The sequence below is a fragment of the Tachyglossus aculeatus genome, chromosome 1 (assembly GCF_015852505.1).
Source record: "Tachyglossus aculeatus isolate mTacAcu1 chromosome 1, mTacAcu1.pri, whole genome shotgun sequence".
Classification (NCBI taxonomy): Eukaryota; Metazoa; Chordata; class Mammalia; order Monotremata; family Tachyglossidae; genus Tachyglossus; species Tachyglossus aculeatus.
In genome coordinates, this window is record NC_052066.1 from 42,099,694 (window position 1) to 42,124,721 (window position 25,028).

The following is a 25,028-nucleotide window of genomic DNA, read 5'->3' on the forward strand; positions in this document are numbered from 1 at the left end:
AACCACTGTTCTAAGCGCTGGGGTGATTTGTTAAGCGCTTACTGTGTGTCAAGCACTGTTCCAACCGCTGGGGTCGATACACTTGCCAGCTGTGTGACTTTGGGCTAGTCACTTCACTTCTCTGGTCCTCAGTTACCTCAACTGTAAAATGGGGATGAAGACTGTGAGCCCCCTGTGGGACAACCTGATCACCTTGTAACCTCCCCAGCGCTTAGAACAGTGCCGTGCACATAGTAAGCGCTTAATAAATGTCATTATTATTATTATTACACTTGTCCCACGTGGGGCTCACAGTGAGCATGGCTCAATCAATCAATCGTATGCTGGGGTCGATACAATTGCCAGCTGTGTGACTTTGGGCCAGTCACCTCACTTCTCTGGGCCTCAGTTACCTCAACTGTAAAATGGGGATGAAGACTGTGAGCCCCCTGTGGGACAACCTGATCGGCTTGTAACCTCCCCAGCGCTTAGAACAGTGCCTTGCACATAGTAAGCGCTTAATAAATGCCATCATTATTATTATTATTATTATTGTTACATTTGTCCCACATGGGGCTCACAGTGAGCATGGCTCGATCAGTCGTATTTATTGAGCACTTACTGTGTGCACAGCACTGTTCCAACCGCTGGGGTCGATACACTTGCCAGCTGTGTGACTTTAGGCCAGTCACTTCACTTCTCTGGGCCTCAGTTACCTCAACTGTAAAATGGGGATGAAGACTGTGAGCCCGCTGTGGGACAACCTGATCACCTTGTAACCTCCCCAGCGTTTAGAACTGTGCCTTGCACATAGTAAGCTCTTTATAAATGTCATTATTATTATTATTATTACATTTGTCCCACGTGGGGCTCACAGTGAGCATGGCTCAATCAATCAATCAATCGTATTTATTGAGTGCTTACTGTGTGCAGAGCACTGTTCCAACCGCTGGGGTCGATACACTTGCCAGCTGTGTGACTTGGGCCAGTCAGTTCACTTCTCTGGTCCTCAGTTACCTCAACTGTAAAATGGGGATGAAGACTGTGAGCCCCCTGTGGGACAACCTGATCACCTTGTAACCTCCCCAGCGCTTAGAACAGTGCCTTGCACATAGTAAGCGCTTAATAAATGCCATCATTGTTATTATTATTACATTTGTCCCACGTGGGGCTCACAGTGAGCTTGGCTCTATCAATCGTATTTATTGAGCGCTTACTGTGTGCACAGCACTGTTCCAACCGCTGGGGTCGATACAATTGCCAGCTGTGTGACTTTGGGCCAGTCACTTCACTTCTCTGGGCCTCAGTTACCTCAACTGTAAAATGGGGATGAAGACTGTGAGCCCGCTGTGGGACAACCTGATCACCTTGTAACCTCCCCAGCGTTTAGAACTGTGCCTTGCACATAGTAAGCTCTTAATAAATGTCATTATTATTATTATTATTACGTTTGTCCCACGTGGGGCTCACAGTGAGCATGGCTCAATCAATCAATCAGTCGTATTTATTGAGCGCTTACTGTGTGCAGAGCACTGTTCCAACCGCTGGGGTCGATACAATTGCCAGCTGTGTGACTTTGGGCCAGTCACTTCACTTCTCTGGGCCTCAGTTCCCTCAACTGTAAAATGGGGACGAAGACTGTGAGCCCCCTGTGGGACAGCCAGATCACCTTGTAACCTCCCCAGCGCTTAGAACAGTGCCTTGCACATAGTAAGCGCTTAATAAATGCCATCATCATTATTATTATTATTATTACATTTGTCCCACGTGGGGCTCACAGTGAGCATGGCTCAATCAATCAATCGTATTTATTGAGCACTTACTGTGTGCAGAGCACTGTACTAAGCACTTGGGAAGTACAAGTTGGCAGCATATAGAGACGGTCCCTACCCAACAACGGGCTCACAGTCTAAAAGGGGGAGACAGACAACAAAACCAAACATACTAACAAAATAAAATAAATAGAATAGATAGGTACAAGTAAAATAAATAAATAAATAGAGTAATAAATATGTACAAACATATATACATATCAATCAATCGTATTTATTGAGCACTTACTGTGTGCAGAGCACTGTACGAAGCACTTGGGAAGTACAAGCTGGCAACAGATAGAGACAGTCCCTACCCAACAGTGGGCTCACAGTCTAAAAGGGGGAGACAGAGAACAAAACCAAACATATTAACGAAATGAAATAAATAGAATAGATATGTACAATTAAAATAAATAAATAAATAGAGTAATAAATATGTACAAACATATATACATATATACAGGTATATATACAGTGGAAAGAGCCCGGGCTTTGGAGTCAGAGGTCATGGATTCACATTGTCAGCTGTGTGACTTTGGGCAAGTCACAAGGGTGGCTCAGTAGAAAGAACATGGGCTTTGGAGTCAGAGGTCATGAGTTCGAATCCCAACCCTGCCAATTGTCAGCTGTGTGACTTTGGGCAAGTCACAAGTGTGGCTCAGTAGAAAGAGCATGGGCTTTGGAGTCAGAGGTCATGGGTTCGAATCCCTACTCCATCACATGTCTGCTGTGTGACCTTGGGCAAGTCACTTGACTTCTGGAGCCTCAGTTACCTCATCTGGAAATCAATAAATCAATCAATCAATCATATTGAGTGCTTACTGTGTGCAGAGCACTGTACTAAGCGCTTGGCAAGTACAAGCTGGCAACACATAGAGACAGTCCCTACCCAACAGTGGGCTCACAGTCTAAAAGGGGGAGACAGAGAACAAAACCAAACATACTAACAAAATAAAATAAATAGATAGGTACAAGTAAAATAAATAGAGTAATAAATATGTACAAACATATATACATATATACAGGTATATATACAGTGGAAAGAGCCCGGGCTTTGGAGTCACAGGTCATGGATTCAAATTGTCAGCTGTGTGACTTTGGGCAAGTCACAAGCGTGGCTCAGTAGAAAGAGCTTGGGCTTTGGAGTCAGAGGTCATGGGTTCAAATCCTGACCCTGCCAATCAATCAATCAATCAATCAATCAATCGTATTTATTGAGCGCTTACTGTGTGCAGAGCACTGTACTAAGCGCTTGGGAAGTACAAGTTGGCAACATATAGAGACGGTCCCTACCCAACATTGGGCTCACAGTCTAGAAGGGGGAGACAGAGAACAAAACCAAACATACTAACAAAATAAAATGAATAGAATAGATAGGTACAAGTAAAATAAATAAATAAATAGAGTAATAAATATGTACAAACATATACATATATACAGGTGCTGTGGGGAAGGGAAGGAGGTAAGACGGGGGGATGGAGAGGGGGATGAGGGGGAGAGGAAGGAAGGGGCTCAGTCTGGGAAGGCCTCCTGGAGGAGGTGAGCTCTCAGTAGGGCCTTCTAAGCGCTGGAGTGATTTGTTAAGCACTTACTGTGTATCAAGCACTGTGCTAATTGCTGGGGTCGATACATTTGTCCCACGTGGGGCTCACAGTGAGCATGGCTCAGTGGAAAGAGCCCGGGCTTTGGAGTCAGAGGTCATGGGTTCGAATTCCGACTCCATCACGTCTGCTGTGTGACCTTGGGCAAGTCACTTGACTTCCGGAGCCTCAGTTACCTCGTCTGGAAAATGGGGATGAAGACTATGGGCCCCACGTGGGACAACCTGATCACCTTGTATCCCCCCCCCCAGCGCTTAGAACAGTGCTTTGCACATAGTAAGCGCTTAACAAATGCCATTATTATTATTATTATTATTATTACTATTATTATTATCTGTGCCTCAATTCCCTCACCTGTAAAATGGGGATTGACTGTGAGCCCTATGTGGGACAACCTGATCACCTTGTATCCCCCCCAGCGCTTAGAACAATGCTTTGTACATAGTAAGCACTTAACAAATACCATCATTATTATTATTATTAAAGAGCACGGACTTCGGAGTCAGAGGTAATAGGTTTGAATCCCTGCTCTGCCAATTGTCAGCTGTGTGACTTTGGGCAAGTCACTTAACTTCTCTGGACCTCAGTTACCTCATCTGTAAAATGGGGATTAAGATTGTGAATCCCCCGTGGGACAACCTGATCACCATGTAATCACCCCAGCATTTAGAACGGTGTTTTGCACATAGTAAGTGCTTAATAAATTCCATCATTATTATTATTATTATTATTCTAAGCATTGGGGTCAATACAAGGATATCAGGTTGTCCCACGTGGGACTTACAGTCTTCATCCCCGTTTTACGGATGACGTAACTGAGGCACAGAGAAATGAAGTGACTTGCCCAAAGTCACACAGCTGACAAATGGTGGGGTCGGAATTTGAACCCATGACCTCTAACTCCAAAGCCCGCTGAGCCATGCTGCATCTCAATAATAATAATAACAACTTATTATTGTTAAGTGCTTACTATGTAATAATACAACTAATAATGATGGTATTTGTTGAGTGTTTTCTATGTGCCAAGCACTGTTCTAAGTGCTGGAGTAATAATAATAATGATGGTATTTGTTAAGCGCTTACTTAACTTACCTAGGAGAAGCAGCGTGGCTCAGTGGAAAGAGCCCGGGCTTTGGAGTCAGAGGTCATGGGTTCAAATCCCAGCTCTGCCAAGAGTCAGCTGTGTGACTTTGGCCAAGTCACTTAACTTCTCTGTGCCTCAGTTACCTCATCTGTAAAATAGGGATTAAGAGCCCCCCGTGGGACAACCTCATCACCTTGTAACCTCCCCAGCGCTCAGAACAGTGCTTTGCACATAGTAAGCACTTAACAAATACCATCGTTATTATTATTATTATTATTCTAAGCGCAGGGGTCGATACAAGGATGTCAGGTTGTCCCACTTGGGGCTCACAGTCTTTATCCCCGTTTTACGGATGACGTAACTGAGGCACAGAGAAGTTAAGTGACTTGCCCAAAGTCACACAGCTGACAAATGGCGGGGTCGGAATTTGAACACATGACCTCTGACTCCAAAGTCCAATAAGCCACGCTGCATCTCAATAATAATAATAACAACTTATTATTGTTAAGTGCTTACTATGTAATAATACAACTAATAATGATGGTATTTGTTGAGTGTTTTCTATGTGCCAAGCACTGTTCTAAGTGCTGGGGTAATAATAATAATGATGGTATTTGTTAAGCGCTTACTTAACTTACCTAGGAGAAGCAGCGTGGCTCAGTGGAAAGAGCCCGGGCTTTGGAGTCAGAGGTCATGGGTTCAAATCCCAGCTCTGCCAAGAGTCAGCTGTGTGACTTTGGCCAAGTCACTTAACTTCTCTGTGCCTCAGTTACCTCATCTGTAAAATAGGGATTAAGATTGTGAGCCCCCCGTGGGACAACCTCATCACCTTGTAACCTCCCCAGTGCTCAGAACAGTGCTTTGCACATAGTAAGCGCTTAACAAATACCATCGTTATTATTATTATTATTATTATTATTCTAAGCACAGGGGTCGATACAAGGATGTCAGGTTGTCCCACGTGGGGCTCACAGTCTTTATCCCCGTTTTACGGATGACGTAACTGAGGCACAGAGAAGTGAAACGACTTGCCCAAAGTCACACAGCTGACAATTGGCAGAGTTGGAATTTGAACACATGACCTCTGACTCCAAAGTCCAATGAGCCACGCTGCATCTCAATAATAATAATAACTTATTACTGTTAAGTGCTTACTATGTAATGCTACAACTAATAATGATGGTATTTGTTAACGCTTTCTATGTGCCAAGCACAGTTCCAAGAGCTGGGGTAATAATAATAATGATGATATTTGTCAAGTGCTTACTTAGGAGAAGCGGCTTAGCTCAGTGAAAAGAGCCCGGACTTTGGAGTCAGAGGTCATGGGTTCAAATCCCAACTCCGCCCCTTTCATTCATTGAATCGTATTTATTGAGCGCTGTGTGCAGAGCGCTGTACTAAGCGCTTAAGCTAAGCTGAGACCTAGCTGTGTGACTTTGGACGAGTCACTTCACTTCTCTGGGCCTAAATTCTGTAAAATGGGGATGAAGCCTGTGAGCCCCCCGTGGGGACAACCTGATCACCTTGTAACCTCCCCAGCACTTAGAACAGTGCTTGGCACATAGTAAGCGCTTAATAAATGCCATCATCATTATTATTACTATGTACTGTTGTCCACCGTAGATGCATACTCCAGCAGAAGAGGCACTGGTCGCATTTTCCTTAAGGGCTTAGCACAACCGACTCCATTGTGTGCAGGGCATAACAGCAGGATGTGTGAGGAATAGGCACCTGTCTGGATCCTGGATCCAGAGGATCCAGAGGATCCCAAAGGATCCCAAAGGATCCTGTCTGTCGTCGAGGGGGACTAACACTGAGCAAAGCGGCCACGTCCTGTATGAGACGACCCCGTCCTGTGTGCGCCATGGCTCCTGAGAGCATCCCCTTTTAGACTGTGAGCCCACTGTTGGGTAGGGACCGTCTCTATATGTTGCCAATTTGTACTTCCCAAGCGCTTAGTACAGTGCTCTGCACACAGTAAGCGCTCAATAAATACGATTGATGATGATCCCCTGATAACAACAGGGCGCCAAAGTTTCGCACTCGCGGGAATCCTCCGTGTAGCCCCTTTGGGGAACCAAATAAAAGGGAAGAAGCGGCTGGCATTGGGGCTGTTCGGCACTCAATCAATCAATCAATCAATCGTATTTATTGAGCGCTTACTGTGTGCAGAGCACTGTACTAAGCGCTTGGGAAGTACAAGTTGGCAACATATAGAGACAGTCCCAGAGAGGTGAACGGGCCAGCTGTCAGCTTTCTAACCTCTACCGCTAGATCTGAACTCACGTCTTCGAGTCATTTTTCCTATCTGTGTCACCACCTTGGGTTCTCGAGCCCTGCGGCCGGTTTGTACTTCCCAAGCGCTTAGTACAGTGCTCCGCACACAGTAAGCGCTCAATAAATACGATTGATTGATTGATTGATTGATTGACACCGGTTAACTTTTTTTGCCCCCTACTTGTCCATAACAGTGCCAAGCGCTGTTCTAAGCACTGGGGTCGATGCAAGGACTTAAGGTTGCCCCACGTGGGGCTCAGTCTTCATCCCCATTTTACAGATGATGGAACTGGGGCACAGAGAAGTGAAGCGACTTGCCCAAAGTCACACAGCTGACGGTTGGCGGAGCCGGGATTTGAACCCATGACCTCTGACCCAAAGCCCGGGCTCTTTCCAGCATGGAAAGAAGCAGCAGAAGAAGAAGCAGCAGAAGCAGCATGGCTCAGTGGAAAGAGCACGGGCTTTGGAGTCAGAGGTCATGGGTTCAAATGCCGGCTCCGCCAATTGTCAGCTGTGTGACTTTGGAGAAGTCACTTAACTTCTCTGTGCCTCAGTTCCCTCATCTGTAAAATGGGGATTAAGACTGTGAGCCCCCGTGGGACAACCTCATCACCTTGTAACCTCCCTGGCGCTTAGAACAGTGCTTTGGACATAGTAAGCGCTTGATAAATGCCATTATTATTATTATTATTATTTCCACTGAGCCACGCTGCTTCTCTATAAGAACAATAACATTGTTAAGTGCTTATATGCAATAATACAACTAATAATAATAATGGTATTTGTTAAGTGCTTTCTATGTGCCAAGCACTGTTCCAAGCACTGGGGTGGTAGTAATAATAATAATGATGGTATTAGGTGCTTATTATGCACCAAGCACTGTTCTAAGTGCTGGGGTAATAATAATAGGGTAGGGACTGTCTCTATATGTTGCCAACTTGTACTTCCCAAGCGCTTAGTACAGTGCTCTGCACACAGTAAGCGCTCAATAAATAGGATTGATTGAATAATAATGGCATTTGTTAAGCACTTATTATGTGCAAAGCACTGTTCTAAGCGCTGAGGGGGATACAAGGATATCAGGTTGTCCCACGTGGGGCTCACAGCCTTCATCCCTGTTTTACAGACGAAGTAACTGAGGCGCCGAGAAGTTAAGCGACTTGCCCAAAGTCACACAGCTGACAAGTGGTGGAGTCGGGATTAGAAACCATCATCATCATCATCATCAATCGTATTTATTGAGCACTTACTGTGTGCAGAGCACTGTACTAAGCGCTTGGGAAGTACAAGTTGGCAACATATAGGGACAGTCCCTACCCAACAGTGGGCTCACAGTCTAAAACGGGGAGACAGAGAACAAAACCAAACATACTAACAAAATAAAATTAATAGAATAGATATGTACAAGTAAAATAAATAAATAAATAAATAGAGTAACAAATAGGTACAAACATATATACATATACATATATACCATGACCTCTGACTCCCAAGCTCGGGCTCTCCACTAAGGCCCGCTGCTTCCCATAATAATAATATTAATAATAATGGTGCCAAGCACTGTTCTAAGCACTGGGGGAGATCGAAGGTAATCAGGTTGTCCCACACCAGGCTCACAGTCATCATCATCATCATCAATCGTATTTATTGAGCGCTTACTATGTGCAGAGCACTGTACTAAGCGCTTGGGAAGTACAAATTGGCAACATATAGAGACAGTCCCTACCCAACAGTGGGCTCACAGTCTAAAAGGGGGAGACAGAGAACAAAACCAAACATACTAACAAAATAAAATTAATAGAATAGATATGTACAAGTAAAATAAATAAATAAATAAATAAATAGAGTAACAAATAGGTACAAACATATATACATATACATATATACCATGACCTCTGACTCCCAAGCTCGGGCTCTCCAATAAGGCCCGCTGCTTCCCATAATAATAATATTAATAATAATGGTGCCAAGAACTGTTCTAAGCACTGGGGGAGATCAAAGGTAATCAGGTTGTCCCACACCGGGCTCACAGTCATCATCATCAATCGTATTTATTGAGCGCTTACTATGTGCAGAGCACTGTACTAAGCGCTTGGGAAGTACAAATTGGCAACATATAGAGACAGTCCCTACCCAACAGTGGGCTCACAGTCTAAAAGGGGGAGACAGAGAACAAAACCAAACATAGTAACAAAATAAAATAAAGAAGCAGTGTAATTTAGGGGAAAGAGCCCAGGTTTGGGAATCAGAGGTCGTGGGTTCTAATCTCAACTCCGCCCCTTGTCAGCTGTGTGACTTTGGGCAAATCACTCCACTTCTCTGGGCCTCAGTTACCTCTTCTGTAAAATGGGGATTAAGTCTTTGAGCCCCATGTGATACAACCTCATCACCTTGTATCTACCCCTGCACTTAGAACAGCGCTTGGTACATAGTAAGCACTTAACAAATACCATCATCATCATTAATCTCCACTTTACAAATGAGGGAACTGAGGCACAGGGAAGGGAAATGGCTTGCCCAAAGTCACACAGCAAAGTGGCGGAGCCGGGATTAGAGCCCATTCCCTCTGACTCCCAAACCCGTGCTCTTTCCACAAAGCCTGATGGTGTCTGTGAAGCACTTAAAAGGTACCAGACACTGTACTAAGCGTGAACAGAAGTCATCAGGCTGGACACGATCCCTGTCCCACGTGGGGCTCAAGGTCTCAAGCCCTATTTTGCAGAGGAGGGAACTGAGGCCCAGAGAAGTGCAGCGACTTGGCCAGGGTCACACAGCAGACAAGTGACAGAGTGGGACGAGAACCTAAATCCTTATATCTTATATCTACTTATATCTACCCCAGTGCTTGACACACAGGAAGTGCTTACAAATACTGTAGTAAAAATAAAAAATAAAATCAAAGCCATGAACTGAAGGGCTCAGAGCTTGAACCAACTGCTCTTTTAAATCATTAGGCCAGTGTGGTGGGGCCTAAGAAGGTGAACTGAATGCTGAGCATTATCACAAAGGAAATAGACAAAAAAAAATGTCTAAATTCTGCTGCTATATAAAACCATGGTTCACCTGCATCTATTAATAATAATTATGCTATTTGTTAAGCCCTTACTATGTGCCCAGCACTGATAATCTGAGCAGGTACAGTCCAAATTGGAGGGAGACGGGCATTTTCTCTTCATTTTACAGTTGAGGTAACTCAGGCCCACAGAGAAGTGAAGTGATTTGCCCAAGGTCACACAGCAGACAAGTGGGAGAGCTGGAGTTACACTCAGGTCCTCTGGCTCCCAGATCTCTGTTCTTTCCATTAGGCCACACTGCCACCCTGAAACGTTTCTTCTTAGGAAGTGTTTGGTAAAGCTGGACGACCATTGAACTGACCCATTAATAACATTTCTCAATCAATCAATCGATCAATCGTATTTACTGAGCGCTTACTGTGTGCAGAGCCCTGTACTAAGCGCTTGGGAAGTACAAGTTGGCAACATATAGAGACGGTCCCTACCCAACAGTGGGCTCGCAGTCTAGAAGGGGGAGACAGACAAGAAGACAAAACATATTAACAAAATAAAATAAATAGAATAGATATGTACAAGTAAAATAAATAAATAAATAGAGTAATAAATATGTACAAACATATATACATATATTCTCCTCCTCTAGACTGTAAGTAGACTCCCATCCTATGCTCTTTTCACTAAGCCGCACTGCTTCCGCTAACAGCAGTGGGCTCTAATCCCACTCTGCCGCTTGTCAGCTCTATGACTTTGGGCAGGTCACTTGATCTCAACTGTAAAATGGGGATGAAGACTGTGAGCCCCACGTGGGACAACCTGTTCACCTTGTATCTACCCCAGCGCTTAGAACAGTGCTTGGCGCGGAGTAAGCGCTTGACAAATACCATGCTTATTATTATTATTCACATGAATCAAGGCCCTACTGAGAGCTCACCTCCTCCAGGAGGCCTTCCCATCATCATCATCACCATCATCAATCGTATTTATTGAGCGCTTACTGTGTGCAGAGCACTGGACTAAGCGCTTGGGAAGTACAAGTTGGCAACATATAGAGACGGTCCCTACCCAACAGTGGGCTCACAGCCTAAAAGGGGGAGACAAGACTGACTAGACTGAGCCCCTTCCTTCCTCTCCCCCTCGTCCCCCTCTCCATCCCCCCACCTTACCTCCTTCCCTTCCCCACAGCACCTGTATATATGTATATATGTTTGTGCATATTTATTACTCTATTTATTTATTTATTTTACTTGTACATATCTATTCATTTTATTTTGTTAGTATATTTGGTTTCGTTCTCTGTCTCCCCCTTTTAGACTGTGAGCCAGCCGTTGGGTAGGGACTGTCTCTATATGTTGCCAACTTGTAATAATAATAATAATAATAATAATAATGGCATTTATTAAGCGCTTACTATGTGCAGAGCACTGTTCTACCGTTGTACTTTCCAAGTGCTTAGTACAGTGCTCTGTACAGTACAGTGCTTAGTACAGTGTTCTGCACACAGTAAGCGCTCAATAAATACGATCGACTGATTGATCGATGAATTGATCGATGAATTGATCGATGATTGATTGATGAATCGAAAAGGAAAGGAAGCAGCTCCGTTCAGAGAAGGGGACACACCTCATCAGTGTCCACTCACCCAGAATGCCCAATCCAAGAGCAAAGCCAATTGGACGAGGGGGAGCCGCTGCTCTCCTAGGAATAATGAAGTAGCCGCTGTCTCTACAAGTCACTAGCCCTCCCACAAGAGAGCTCTCTTCCAAGCTCGCTCTCTTCCTCCCTTCAAGGCCCTGCTGAGAGCTCACCTCCTCCAGGAGGGCTTCCCAGACTGAGCCCCTTCCTTCCTCTCCCCCTCGTCCCCCTCTCCATCCCCCCATCTTACCTCCTTCCCTTCCCCACAGCACCTGTATATACGTATATATGGTTGTACTTAGTTATTACTCTATTTATTTATTTATTTTACTTGTACATTTCTATCCTATTTATTTTATTTTGTTGGTATGTTTGGTTCTGTCCTCTGTCTCCCCCTTTTAGACTGTGAGCCCACTGTTGGGTAGGGACTGTCTCTATGTGTTGCCAATTTGTACTTCCCAAGCGCTTAGTCCAGTGCTCTGCACATAGTAAGCGCTCAATAAATACGATTGATTGATTGATTAATTGATTGATTGAGAGTCGACTGAGGCTAATAGCCACAGCGTTGACAGGGGACAGTTTCGCCAGATCTACTGAGGTGCACTCAGTGGGCAGCCCCAAGCCTAGATCCCTTCCCTTTCACCTCCACTGTCGCTCTCCCCAGGCTCTGGATGTTGGAATCCCACCTTCATCCAAGTCACGCTTTCCACAAAATAAATGTGAAGTGCACTGGCCCATCATTACCAAGTCACTTTGAACACCTCTCAGTGGAGCTGTCTAAGGCGAAAGAGGATATCTTCTGATCTAGTTGTCCTTCACCACCTACGTATTACTTTCCAGTACTCATTCAATCGTATTAAGCGCTCCCTGTGTGCAGAGTACTGTACTAAGCGCTTGGGAAAGTACCACAATAAACAGTGACATTCCCCGCCCACAACGAGCTCGCAGACTAGAAGTGGGGAGACAGACGTCAATCCGAATAAAGAAAATTACCGATATATGCATAAGTGCTGGGGGGTGGGGAGAGCAAAGGGAGCAAGTCAGAGTGACACAGAAGGGAGCGGGAGATGAGGGAAAGTGGGGCTTAGTTTGTACTTATTTATTACTCTATTTATTTATTTTACCTGTACATATCTATTCTATTTATTTTATTTTGTTAGTACGTTTGGCTTTGCTCTTTGTCTCCCCCTTTTATCACCATCATCAATCGTATTTATTGAGCGCTTACTGTGTGCAGGGCACCGTACTAAGCGCTTGGGAAGTACAAGTTGGCAACATAGACTGTGAGCCCACTGTTGGGTAGGGACTGTCTCTATATGTTGCCAACTTGTACTTCCCAAGCGCTTAGTACGGTGCTCTGCACACAGTAAGCGCTCAATAAATACGATTGATTGATTGATTGATGTGCCTTCAATAATCTAGTACAGTGCTCTGCATACGCTAAGCACTTAATAAATACTACTATATATTACCACTTGGAATACTTATAGCTACCTTCATATTAAAAGAAGACACACTCTGTACCGACACACACTATATATTTATACATATGCATTTTATATGCACAAACTAAGCATTTCCTTCACATGCATGGAGTTACCTAATTTACCTAAATGGGAACAAGCTCTGCACCCCCATAGTAATTGTGAAGGAGCTCTGAGGGGAAACTGCAGAACTGATGAGAGTTTGAATTGCCCCCAGATTGGGAAGCTAATGGGTCTTCAGTGTAATTCCTACCAGTACTAGGATAATTTGCAGATATAGGCCCTCCAGCCTCCTTCCCTTTGCGCATTAGTAGAATCGACAATTAAATTTAGGACTTAGAAGCTGAACACTTAGAAATGCATGCCCATTGGCAGAAGGGCAATGAGATTTCTGTAAAAGGAAGATGGGCTTTACCAGAATGCTGGATTTAGTTACAGGGGTGGATAAACATGTGGATAGAAAAGAACTATTTTGACAATATATTTTCAAAAGGTGATGATGATGATGGCATTTGTTAAGCGTTTACTATGTGCAAAGCACTGTTCTAAGCGCTGGGGAGGATACAAGGTGATTAAGTGGTCCCACGTGGGGCTCACAGTCAATCCCCATTTTACAGATGAGGTAACTGAGGCTCAGAGAAGTTAAGTGACTTGCCCAAGGTCACACGGCAGACATGTGGCGGAGCCGGGATTCGAACCCCTGACCTCTGACTCCAAAGCCCATGCTGTTTCCACTGAGCCAAGCTGCTTCTCAATTGTGTTTATCGGAAGCAGCATTGAAAAGGTTGAAAAGGTGGTTGAAAAGCAGGTTGAAAAGGTGTTCAACCTGTTTGCGCACCAGATATTTTAAACTTCTAATGGTATTTCGGAATTGTTAAATAGCTTATCAGTGATCCAGAAATACGTGTGCTGGAATCCCCAAATATCAACGTGACTAAACTCTTCCAGGAGATGATTGTTGCAAAAATAAAAATAAACCGCAGGCTGATTTCACAAAGCTGAATTAGCTGGTTCAAAAGTGGCAGAATGGCTTCAGAGCGAGCAAGTGTGAAGAAACGCACCAAGAAAAAATTAATCTTAATTAAAACCATGAGTGGCAGCATAGTCTAGTGGCAAAACCATGGGTTTTGGGTTCTGATCAGGCTCTGCTATTTGCCTGTTGTGTGTGATCTTGAACACGTCAGCTGTAAAAATGGGGATTCAATACCGTTCTTCTTCTTACTTAGACTGTGAGCCCCATGTGGGACAGGGACTGTGGCCACTTGCTTAACTTATATCTACCCCAGTGCTTGACACACAGGAAGTGCTTACAAATACTGTAGTCAAAATAAAAAATAAAATAAAAGCCATGAACTGAGGGGCTCGGAGCTTGAACCAACTGCTCTTTTAAATCATTAGGCCAGTGTGGTGGGACCTAAGAAGGTGAACTGAATGCTGGGCATTAGCACAAAGGGAATAGTCAGTCAAAAAAAAATGTCTGAATTCTGCTGCTATATAAAACCACGGTTCACCTGCGTCTATTAATAATAATTATGCTATTTGTTAAGCCCTTACTATGTGCCCAGCACTGATAATCTGTGCAGGTACAGTCCAAATTGGAGGGAGACGGGCATTTTCTCTTCATTTTACAGTTGAGGTAACTCAGGCCCACAGAGAAGTGAAGTGATTTGCCCAAGGTCACACAGCAGGCAAGTGGGAGAGCTGGATTTACACTCAGGTCCTCTGGCTCCTAGATCTCTGTTCTTTCCATTAGGCCACGCTGCCACCCTGAAATGTTTCTTCTTAGGAAGGGTTTGGTAAAGCTGGACGACCATTGGACTGACCCATTGATAGCATTTCTCCTCCTCTAGACTGTAAGCTTGTTGTGGGCAAGGAATGAGTCTGTTTCCTGTTGTATTCTCCCAAGACCTTAGTACGGTGCTCCGCACACAGTAAAAAAAAGTAAAATAAAATAATAAAATGATGGCATTTGTCAAGCACTTACTACGTGTGAAGCACTGTTCTAAGCACTGGGGGGAATACGAGGTGATCAGGTTGTCCCCCGTGGGGCTCACAGTCTTAATCCCCATTTTACAGACGAGGGAACTGAGGCCCAGAGAAGTGAAGTGACTTGTCCAAAGTCACACAGCTGACAAGTGGTGGAGCGGGGATTAGAACCCATGACCTCTGACTCCCAAGCCCTGGCTCTTTCCACTGAGCCATGCTGCTTCTCAATTCTTTCTCAAATCCCACTTCTCTTCATATCATCATCAATCGTATTTATTGAGCGCTTCCTGTGTGCAGAGCCAATTGCTATGCTATGCTATCGAGCTACGCTGCTTCCGATAAATACAATTGAGAAGCAGCGTGGCTCAGTGGAAAGAGCCCGGGCTTTGGAGTCAGAGGTCTGGGGTTCGAATCCCGGCTCCGCCACGTGTCTGCTGTGTGACCTTGGGCAAGTCACTTAACTTCTCTGAGCCTCAGTTACCTCATCGGTAAAATGGGGATTGACTGTGAGCCCCACGTGGGACAACCTGATCACGTTGTATCCCCCCCAGCGCTTAGAACAGTGCTTTGCACATAGTAAGCACTTAACAAATGCCATTATTATTATTATTATTATTATTATTATTATTATTATTATTATTATTATTAATTGACTGATTGACTGATTTCCGAACCAGATTGCCTAGGTTAAGCCGAAATGATCTTGGTAGCTCCGCTCAAAACTGGCCAGTCGAGTCAGAGCAGCCGCGGCCGCTAAATGGAAACAACAACCTCCTCTACCTCCGCCTGCTCCTTACCCTGCGTCCCCAATTCCCAATATATCATTTTAGTCTACACTTTAAGCCATACTCTAAAACCCACAACCTTATTGCCTCTTCCAATGTAGCTGAATAGGACAGACCCACTACCCAACTCTTCCGCTTAGTACAGTACTCTGCACACAGTAAGCGCTCAATAAATACGATTGATCGACTGATTGAAAGAAAACGGCTCTGACCCAACCAGCCATGCCCTCAGGAAATACTCTCAGAACCTTAAAGAAGAGGATTTTCCAGATTTCCCAAGTAGTTTCCATCACCAGATCTATTAAATTCATTGTCATATTTATTGAGCGCTTACTGTGTGCAGAACACTGTACTAAGCACTTGGGAAGAACAAGTTGGCAACATATAGAGACGGTCCCTACCCAACAGCGGGCTCACAGTCTAGAAGGGGGAGACAGACAACGAAACCAAACATATTAACAAAGTAAAATAAATAGAATAAATATGTACAAGTAAAATAAGTAGAGTAATAAATATGTACAGACATATATACATATATGTGCATATATATATACAGAAAATGGCTCTGACCCAGCCAGCCATGCCTTCAGGAAATACTCTCAGAACCTTAATGAAGAGGATTTTCCAGATTTGCCAAGTAGTTTCCATCACCAGATCTATTAAATTCATTCAGTCATATTTATTGAGTGCTTACTGTGTGCAGAACACTGTACTAAGCGCTTTGGAAGAACAAGTTGGCAACGTATAGAGACGGTCCCTACCCAACAGCGGGCTCACAGTCTAGAAGGGGGAGACAAGACAACAAAACAAAACATATTAACAAAATAAAATAAATAGAATAAATATGTACAAGTAAAATAAGTAGAGTAATAAATATGTACAGACATATATACATATATGTGTATGTATATATATATATATATATATATATATATATATATATATACAGAAAATGGCTCTGACCCAACCAGCCATGCCTTCAGGAAATACTCTCAGAACCTTAATGAAGAGGATTTTCCAGATTTCCCAAGTAATTTCCATCACCAGATCTATTAAATTCATTCAGTCATATTTATTGAGTGCTTACTGTGTGCAGGACACTGTACTAAGCGCTTGGGAAGAACAAGTTGGCAACGTATAGAGACAGTCCCTACCCAACAGCTGGTTCACAGTCTAGAAGGGGGAGACAGACAACAAAACCAAACATATTAACAAAATAAAATAAATAGAATAAATATGTACAAGTAAAATAAGTAAATAGAGTAATAAATATGTACAGACATATATACATATATGTGTGTATATATATATATACAGGAAATGGCTCTGACCCAACCAGCCATGCCTTCAGGAAATACTCTCAGAACCTTAATGAAGAGGATTTTCCAGCTTTGCCAAGTAGTTCCCATCACCAGATCTATTAAATGTGATTCAATTATTTCCTGAGGTCTACGGACAGAGTTCTTGGTGCTATTCCCTGCATTTTCATATAGCTATAATTCTATTTATTCCGATGGTTCTGACACCCGTGCACATGTTTTGTTTTGTCGTCTGTCACCCCCTTCTAGACTGTGAGCCCGTTGTTGGGTGGGGACCGTCTCTATATGTTGCCGACCTGTACTTCCCAAGCGCTTAGTACAGTGCTCTGCACACAGTAAGCACCCAATAAATACAATTGAATGAATGAATGAATGAATGAATGAATGAATGAATTTGTTCCTATCCACAGCACCACACTGGGGTCTGAATCTAGCCATAACCTTGAGGTTATCCTTGACTCATCTCTCTGTCATTCATCCCACACATTCAATTCGTCACCGAATCCTGTGGTTTCAACCTTCGAAAAATCACTCAAATCCTCCCTTTCCTCTCCATCCAAACTGCTACCAAGTTAATCCAAGTACTCATCCAACCTCACCTTAATTACTGCCTCGGCCTCCGGTCTCTGCCCACTTCAGTCCATACTTCACTCTGCTGCCCGCATCACTTTTCTACAAAACCATTCGGGCCATGTTTCCCCGCTACTCAAGAACCCCCAGTCATTGCCCATAATAATCAATCAATCGTATTTATTGAGCGCTTACTGTGTGCAGAGCACTGTACTAAGCGCTTGGGAAGTACGAGCTGGCAACATATAGAGACGGTCCCTACCCAACGGTGGGCTCAGCGCTTGCTAGGTACGAAGTTCTAAGCACTGGGGGGGCGATACAAGGTGATCAAGTTGTCCCACGTGGGGCTCACACTCTTAATCCCCATTTTATAGATGAGGTAACTGAGGCCCAGAGAAGTTAAGTGACTTGCCCAGTGTCACACAGCATACACGTGGTGGAGCCAGTATCCGCCAAGCTAGCTCTCTTCCTCCCTTCAAGGCCCTACTGAGAGCTCACCTCCCCCAGGAGGCCTTCCCAGACTGAGCCCCTTCCCTCCTCTCCCCCTCGTCCCCCTCTCCATCCCCCCCATCTTACCTCCTTCCCTTCCCCACAGCACCTGTATATATGTATATATGTTTGTACATATTTATTACTCTATTTTACTTGTACATATCTATTCTATTTATTTTATTTTGTTGGTATGTTCGGTTTTGTTCTCTGTCTCCCCCTTTTAGACTGTGAGCCCACTGTTGGGCAGGGACTGTCTCTATATGTTGCCAATTTGTACTTCCCAAGCGCTTAGTACAGTGCTCTGCACACAGTAAGCGCTTAATAAATACGATTGATGATGATGATGATGATGATGATTAGAACCCATGACCTCTGACTGCCAAGCCCGGGCTCTTTCCACTGAGCCACGCTGCTTCTCTGCCACCTCTGCATGGGACAGAAACTCCGGTTTCTGTTTTAATCCACTCAATCCCCTCCTTCCCTTCCTCTCTTATTCCCACTCCAACCCAGCCAGCACGTTTATTTCCTCTCACGCCAACATACTCCCTGAACCTGGATCTCATCAATCTCACCGCCGACCCCTTGCTCACATCCTGCCTCTGGCTTGTAACTCCCTCTCCCTTCAATCAATCAATCAATCAATCAATCGTATTTATTGAGCACTTACTGTTTGCAGAGCACTGTACTAAGCGCTTGGGAAGTACAAGTTGGCAACATATAGAGACAGTCCCTACCCAACAGTGGGCTCACAGTCTAAAAGCTAGGTATTAGCCTCTCTGCTAATTCTGTTGTATTCTACTTTCCCAAGTGCTTAGTAAAGTGCTCTGTACATTTCCAAACTGTGAGCCCATTGTTGGGTAGGGACCGTCTCTATATGTTGCCGACTTGTACTTCCCAAGCGCTTAGTACAGTGCTCTGCACACAGTGAGCGCTCAATAAATATGATTGAATGAATGAATAAAAGCTAGGTAGCTAGTCTCTCTTCATAGCCGACAGATGTTCACTTTCCCCACCTTCACAGGCTTCTTGAAAACACTTCACCTCCAAGAAGCCTCCTCTGACTTGGCCCACATTGTCTCTTCTCCCACTTGTACGTCCAGGGAATACTGCGATATCCAGAATCCCTCGCTTCGTTGTGATATCCCAGATCCCTCGCTTTGTTATAATACCTGGAATTCCTTGCTCTGCTTTCTGCTCATGGGCCGAATATTTCTAACTGCGCCACACTTATGTAGGCCTCCGATAAGCCTTGGGCAAGTGGCCACATTTGTCCTGTTGCGGTGCGGATGCTCCATGGATGTCCCATGGAAGGGGGCTTTCCTCGCACCAGGACCTCGACCATCTGCCGCGGGATTAAAGGTGACACGAACCCCATTGCGAAGGCTCCTCTCTCTTTCTTCGGTCTCGCCGAATCCAGCATGAATCTGCTTGGAGCTAAGCTCCCGCGTTACCCGCTCCTTTCTTCATTGCCCTTACTCTGGGATTTATATGATGGCATTTATTGAGCGCTTACTATGCGCAAAGCACTGTTCTAAGCGCTGGGGGGGATACAAGGTGATCAGGTTGTCCCCACGAGGGGCTTGCAGTCTTCATCCCCATTTGACAGATGAGGGAATGAGGCACAGGGAAGTGAAGTGACTTGCCCAAAGTCACACAGCTGACAAGCGGCGGAGCCCTTTGTTCCCCCCTTCCTCAGTCCCACTGCACTTCGTGTCAAAAGCCCAGGCTTGGGAGTCAGAGGTCGGGGGTTCTAATCTCGGCTCCGCCGCTTGTCAGCTGTGTGACTTTGGGCAAGTCATTTAACTTCTCCGTGCCTCGGTTCCCTCATCTGTAAAATGGGGATTAAGACGGTGAGCCCCACGTGGGACAACCTGATAACCTTACAGCTACCCCAGTGCTTAGAACAATGCTTGGCACATGGCAAGCTCTACCATCCCTATTCAGCGCTTAGAACAGTGCTAGGCACATAGTAAGCACCTAACAAATATCATAATTATTATTATTGTACGCATCCATGATTTAATTGATTTATTTCTATTAATTTCTGCCTCCCCCTCTAGACTGTAAGCTCACTGTGGGCAGGGAACCTGTCCACCAACTCTGTTATATTTGGATCCTACAAGTTCTCAGTGCATTGCTTCTGAAGACAGTATGAACTCCATAAATATAACTGATTGATTGATTTTAAGCTCACTGTGGGCACGGAATGTGTCTGTTTAGTGTTGTGTCGTACTCTCCCAAGCACTTAGTGCAGTGCTTGGCGCACGGTAAGTGCTCAATAAATGCAATTAACCAACTGACTGATGTAGCATTCATTCAACAATATCCTTTAAGAGCAGAGCTAGAGGTACTCCTGCTAGGATCTTGCCGGCAAAAGAGAGTAATGGGATAGATACCTCAATAACTGCCACAATCATCATTATCAATAATGCTATTTATTGAGCGCTCTCTGCCTGCATCCTTGAAGACGGTAATGCTGGTGGCATCTTTGAGATCCTCTGACATTTCCTCAGTGGAGCATATGTTGAGGAAGAGTTTGTGTAAGGGCTTAATTAGTGTCCTCCCACTTCCATCCTTGGAAAGTATCAGGTTCAGGTACTTTTCCATTTATCTTCCTCTACTAAAGGCACTTCCCTAATAGCCAGAAGAAGTGCCATGTCTTGGATGGTTGGCAGGTTTTGTATACTATGCACAGCCTTGTCTTTAATAGTAGAGAAACAGCGAGGTTAGAGAAGCAACATGGTTTTGTGGAAAGAGCCCGGGCTTGGTTTTATTCTCCATCTCCCCTTTTTAGACTGTGAGCCCACTGTTGGGTAGGGACTGTCTCTATATGTTGCCAACTTGGACTTCCCAAGCGCTTAGTACAGTGCTCTGCACACAGTAAGCGCTCAATAAATGCGATTGATGATGAGTCAGAGTTCATGGGTTCTAATCCCGGTTCCGCTACTTATCTGCTGTGTGACCTTGGGCAAGCCACTAAACGTCTCTGGGCCTCAGTTACCTCATCTGTAAACTGGGGATTAAGACTATGAGCCTCACGCGGGACAACCTGCTTACCTTGTATCCGCCTCAGCGCTTAGAACAGGGCTTGGCACGTAGTAAGCGCTTAACAAATACCATAATTAATTATTATTCTTAGAAAACAGGTTGGGGAGAACATTCAAATGCTCTTGACTTTTTTTACGGTGTTCATGAAGCACTTACTATGTGCTAGGCGCTGTTCTAAGCACTGGGGTAGATACGAGCTGATCAGGTTGGACACGGTCCCTTCCCTACATGGGGCTCACAGCCTTAATCCCCATTTTACAGTTGAGGTAACTGAAGCCCAGAGAAGAGGAGTCACACAGCAGACAGGAGGCAAAGTCAGGACTCGAACCCAGTGCTCTATCCACTAGGCCATGCTGCTTCCCTTTCGCTGGGATAAGACCGGAACCATCTTCACTCTTTAGAGGCCCCAGTTTGACATAAGCAAGGGCCACACATCTTTAGCAGTATGTCTTTAATAATAATACTAATAATAATGGCATTTATTAAGCACTTACTATGTGCAAATCAATCAATCAATCAATCAATCAATCAATCGTATTTATTGAGCGCTTACTATGTGCAGAGCACTGTACTAAGCGCTTGGGAAGTACAAATTGGCAACACATAGAGACAGTCCCTACCCAACAGTGGGCTCACAGTCTAAAAGGGGGAGACAGAGAACAAAACCAAACATACCAACAAAATAAAATAAATAGGATAGAAATGTACAAGCAAAATAAATAAATAAATAAATAAATAGAGTAATAAATATGTACAACCATATATACATCTATACAGGTGCTGTGGGGAAGGGAAGGAGGTAAGATGGGGGGATGGAGAGGGGGACGAGGAGGAGAGGAAGGAAGGGGCTCAGTCTGCAAAGCATTGGGGAGGTTACAAGGTGATCAGGTTGTCCCACGGGGGGCTCCCAGTCTTCATCCCCATTTTCCAGATGAGGTAACTGAGGGCCGGAGAAGTGAAGCGACTTGCCCAAAGTCACCCAGCTGACAAGTGGCGGAGTCGGGATTTGAACCCATGACCTCTGAGTCCAAAGCCCGGGCTCTTTTCCACTGAGCCACGCTGCTTCTCTTTGGTTTGGGGACAGACAACCTCCCACTGGATCATTTCCATTTTGGCATCCCACCAGCTCTTTAACTGTGTATCTTAATTGGACTCTCCTGACAGCACAGGTTTCCAACATCCTTACGCTGTGTGAGTTCTTGGGTAATGGGAGGCGCTGCTGGTGGAATCATATTTAGCGGCAAGTAGCCCTTTACAAGAAGCGGAGAGGGTTAGCGGAGAGAGCACAGGCCAGGAAGTTAGAAATCCCAGCTCCGCCACTTGTCTGCTGTGTGACCTTCAGTAAGTCGGAATTCGAACCCATGACCTCAGACTCCAAAGCCCGGGCTCTTTCCACTGAGCCACGTTGGTGCTGCTTCTCTGACTGCGAGTCCCCCGTGGGACAACCTGATCACCTTGTGACCTCCCCAGCGCTTGGAACAGTGCTTTGCGTGTAGTAAGCGCTTAATAAATGCCATCATTATTATTATTATTATTATTAATTACTCTATTTATTTTATTTGTACATATCTATTCTATTTATTTTATTTTGTTAGTATGTTTGGTTTTGTTCTCCGTCTCCCCCTTTTAGACTGTGAGCCCACTGTTGGGTAGGGACTGTCTCTATATGTTGCCAATTTGTACTTCCCAAGCGCTTAGTACAGTGCTCTGCACATAGTAAGCGCTCAATGAATACGATTGATGATGATGATGATGATTTATTTTATTTTGTTAATTTATTTTGTTGTCTGTCTCCCCCTTCTAGACTGTGAGCCCGCTGTTGGGTAGGGACCGTCTCTGTATCATCATCATCGTCATCATCAATCGTATTTATTGAGCGCTTACTGTGTGCAGAGCACTGTACTAAGCGCTTGGGAAGTACAAGTTGGTAACATATAGAGACGGTCCCTACCCAGCAGTGGGCTCACAGTCTAAAAGGGGGAGACAGAGAACAAAACCGAACATACTCACAAAATAAAATAAATAGAATAGATAGGTACAAGTAAAATAAATAAATAAATATGTTGCCATATGTTGCCAACTTGTACTTCCCAAGCACTTAGTACAGTGCTCTGCACACAGGAAGCGCTCAATAAATACGATTGAATGAATGAATGAATGAATGAATGAATGAATGAACTCCTCTGTGCCTATTACCTCATCTGCCTAATGGGGATTAAGAGTGTGAGTCCCCTGTGGCACAGGGACTGTGAACAACCTGATTAGCTTGTATCTGCCCCAGCACTTGGAACAGTGCTTGACACATAGTAAGCGCTTAACAAATATTCCCAAGCGCTTAGTACAGTGCTCTGCACATAGTAAGCGCTCAATAAATACGATTGATGATGATGATGATTATCTCCCCCTCGTCCCCCTCTCCACCCCCCCATCTTACCTCCTTCCCTTCCCCACAGCACCTGTATATATGTATCTATGTTTGTACATATTTATTACTCTCTTTATTTATTTATTTATTTATTTTACTTGTACCTATCTATTCTATTAATTTTATTTTGTTTGTACGTTTGGTTTTGTTCTCTGTCTCCCCCTTTTAGACTGTGAGCCCGCTGTTGGGTAGGGACTGTCTATGTTGCCAATTTGTACTTCCCAAGCACTTAGTACAGTGCTCTGCACATAGTAAGCGCTCAATAAATACGATTGATGATGATGATCAATCAATCAATCAATCGTTGGCGTCCAACCAATCTTAGTGACTCCTCTTGCCCGCTACCACTGACTTGGCAGTTTCCTGGGGTACAGTTTCACGGGATAATACCCACGCGTTGGGTATGAGCAGTCAAAGAACAGAACATCCGGAACATCGAGCCTGGAAGCCAGAACCATGCGATAATCTGACCAGATCCATCAAACCCATAATCAGCATTAAAAAAAGGAACAAAAACCTAGTTCACGTAGCCGGGTTAGGCTTACAGATCACAGGTTTTTCCTTTAGATAAAGTTACAATCGTGGAGAGACTGTTATCAAAAGCCACTTTCGGTTCTGTACAGACAGTACTAAAATCTCACGCCCATAATTTCTGTTCAGTAGGCAGAGACATCAATCGGTGTCAAGGAAAAATAATTATTGTAAGTGAATTTAAGAGGAGGGAGTTTGGGGTCCCATGTTTTAAATCAATCAATCAATCAATCGTATTTATTATTAATAATAATAATAATGGCATTTATTAAGCGCTTACTAAGTGCAAAGCACTGTTCGAAGCGCTGGGGAGGTTACAAAGTGATCAGGTTGTCCCTCGGAGGGCTCACAGTCATCATCATCATCAATCGTATTTATTGAGCACTTACTGTGTGCAGAGCACTGTACTAAGCGCTTGGGGAGTACAAATTGCAAACATATAGAGACAGTCCCTACCCAACAGTGGGCTCACAGTCTAAAAGGGGGAGACAGAGAACAAAACCAAACATACTAACAAAATAAAATAAATAGAATAGATAAGTACAAGCAAAATAAATAAATAAATAAATAGTGTAAAAAATATGTACAAACATATATACACATACATATATATATATATATATATATATATATATATATATATATATACACAGTCTTAATCCCCATTTTACAGATGAGGTAACTGAGGCCCAGAGAAGTGAAATGACTTGCCCACGTCACACAGCTGACAACTGGCGGAGTCGGCACTCGAACCCAGGACCTCTGACTCCAATGCCTGTGCTCTTTCCACTGAGCCATGGATTTATTGAGCGCTTACTGTGTGCAGAGCACTGTACTAAGCGCTTGGGAAGTACAAGCTGGCAACATATAGAGACAGTCCCTACCCAACAGCGGGCTCACAGTCGAGAAGAAAAAATTTAAAGAAAAGATGTGTCGTTCACATTAAGCTCGAGGGTTCTTTGCCTTTTAAAATATGGTATTTTAGTG